Below are 2,794 nucleotides of genomic sequence, written 5' to 3'. Positions count from 1 at the left end.
CTCAGTTACCTTTGTTTCTCTGAAGAACATCCACAACCGGTGTGTGAAGTAAGCTTCATCAAAAGGTTTTCCGATTGGGATTCTGAGGACTCTTTTAGTGAAACCATCTATCTCCTTATCGTTACCTTCCCTCTTAAGGTTTTTCGGAATCTTCTCCTTTCTTTTCCTTAACCTTCACCCTTCAGCTTCTTGTTCTTCTTGAACTGATTCTGGTGAACTATTTAAAGGGTTGGGTTTTGGTTCGGGTGTGTTAGCTAATGGTTTAGGTGGTGGTATGAGTGCGTTGATGTAATCATTATCGATTGAGGGTAAACACACTCGATATGTCAGAGGTGCTTGTCGATCGATGGGAGGTGTGTTGTGACGATCGATGTCAGACTCACTCTGTCGATCGATCGGTTGATTTTATCATAGAAAGGGGAGGGTGGGTGAGGATGCTTAGCTGCGAATTCTTCATGAGTTAGAATTCAAACTGCATTGCATTCAGTCGATTCAGCGGACGACGTCGATCGATGACTGGAGTAATCCGTCCATCGATCTTTATCATGGTCTGTCGATCGATACGAGTTCATCGACATCGGTCGACACCATTGGGATCCGCCGAGACTCATGGAGCTTTCGATTTCGAAGTCTCCTTCCTCAAGCTTTTCATTTCTCACCACTTGCCAGAAATCATCATCTATGATGGTATTTACGTGGTGTTTCCCTTTGGCGGCTCCTGCCTCTCTAGCGAAAGCTTCTTGCCTCTTTATAGTCTCGCCCGTCTGAATTACTTGCGTTTCAAGTTTTCTCACCTGAGTCCCTAAGGTTTCGATTTTGGTGTTCAGATTGTTGTAGGCGGAGTCTATTTTACCGTTGAAATCCACGGTGATTTGTTGTTGTCCCAACAGTACTCGATCAAGCATTTCTTCGATCTTGCTTTCCTGAGTCTGGAGTGGATTTTGGTAGTAAGAGTTCGAGTAGCTTTTGCTGTTGTTGAAGGGTTTTTGAAATTGTTAACTTTGGTTACTTCTTTGGCCATTTCCAAAGAAGTTTCTGTTTCCGCCCTCGTTTCCAAATTTCTGGAATCCGGTACCTCCGATGTAGTTCACATTTTCTTCTCCTTCCGTATCTGCTACTTCTCCTTCAGCTGAACAGACTTGCTTCCTAAGAAGCTCGTGCACCACATCTAACTTAGCTCTTACTTTGTCCATCTGTTCCTTCCCGATAGAGGCTACAAACGTCTTCCATTCAGAGTCAATGTTTTTGGTGCTGCTGCTGTTAGCAAGGTTTTCGATAAGTCTCACAGCTTCCAACGGATTCTGAGTAGTGAAGTTTCCTTCACTCGCCGTATCAAGAGCCATTTGATACTGTAAGGCGAGACCTCGGAAGAAAATCCGTGGTGTGGGCAGTCTCGCTGGAAGAACCTAAATCTAATCCACGCATCTTTGAAGGACTCTCGAGCCTTCTGCGAGAATGTGGAAATTTTGTTCCGAAGTTCTTCAGCGTGCGCCTCATCGAAGAAGTTTCGTAAGAAAGCATTCTTGATGTCGGTCCGGGATGTTAAAGATCATGTGGGTTGCTGCCTAAGGCAGTGCATCGCTTCTCCATTCAGCGTGTATCTGAAGAGCTTGCACAGCAGGTAATCTTCGGGGACTCCTTCCATCCGAATAGCAGCGATTAGATCCTCGAACCGTTCCAAATGGTCCATAGGATGCTCGTGCAGTACCCCAGAGTAGGGTATCTGCGACACGAGAGTATAGTATTGAGGCTTCAGCTCGAAATTCTGCTTATGTATCTCCGGAAGTCGAATAGCTGATATGTTGGAATAGTACTCATCTGGGCGATTGTAGTCGGCCAGTGGTTTCGATCGAGCGTCCTCATCTACAGGTTGAGCAGCTTCTGTAGCATCAGCATCAGGGATTACAGTCCCCTGAGCATCTATTTTCTGACCTGTTGTATTACGCAGATGACCGGCCTGGTCAACAGGTTTCCGTTCTCGTCATGTGTTAGAATAATAATGTTTACCATTTTTGACGACACAGTATCGATCGACGTACGCGGTGTAGTATCGATCGTTGTCGAACGATTGGGATCGATCGACGATGATGGTCTGGTGTCGGTCGACGGTTGGTTGTGCGTATCGATCGACGACGGAGTTGGTGCGTCGAGCGATGTGGAACGTTGACCTCTACGGATGGTGCGTTCCAAATGAGCAGGATCATCTGAGAACATCAAGTCTTTCTCCTTGTTGCTTCTGGTACCGCTGGGCATGCACCTGAAAAAAAAACAAGAAAAAGATTATTAGAAAGGGGGTAGAAAAGAGAATAAGAATCAATAAAACTAAATCTAATGGCGATCAAAGCTCCCCGGCAACGGCGCCAAATTTGATACCACTCAAATTACCCTAAGGAGTGTTACTCTCATCAAAAGAGGTTCAGATGTAGTACTTAGGGATCGAATCCACAAGGAGCTAGGGAACAATTAAATCTAGTGTTTATTAATTCTAAAGGTTGCAAATGTTTAAATGAAATTGCAATAGTAACAAGCAAGTAAATAATAAATGTAACTTGGTTGGAAATGATATTAGATGCAGGGCCACTATTCAGGTGTTGGAGATTATAATACCTATAGATGCCTAACTGTTGCATGCATGATATATTAGAGCTCAATCGCTTAACTCAGTGATCTGCTGTCGCATGTCTTGCTGGTTAACAGACTAGATCTCGTGTCTCAACGGTTAGTATGTCGACAACGAGAGAGTGTCGATCGATGGTCTATTAAGACGTCGACCGATACACCTTTGCCAACGTCG

General features: G+C 44.6%; 1 non-coding gene across 1 annotated transcript; it reads left to right on the top strand.

Annotated features, from left to right (window-relative positions):
• Nucleotides 1–1,373: 1,373 nt before the first annotated feature.
• LOC125578771 lies at nucleotides 1,374–1,479 on the top strand. Its single transcript, XR_007316854.1, has one exon. It is a non-coding gene; the product is annotated as a small nucleolar RNA R71 (small nucleolar RNA).
• The last annotated feature ends 1,315 nt before the right edge of the window (nucleotides 1,480–2,794 follow it).

Source organism: Brassica napus, chromosome A9 (assembly GCF_020379485.1).
Source record: "Brassica napus cultivar Da-Ae chromosome A9, Da-Ae, whole genome shotgun sequence".
Classification (NCBI taxonomy): domain Eukaryota; kingdom Viridiplantae; phylum Streptophyta; class Magnoliopsida; order Brassicales; family Brassicaceae; genus Brassica; species Brassica napus.
This window is presented reverse-complemented; position numbering and strand designations above follow the sequence as displayed.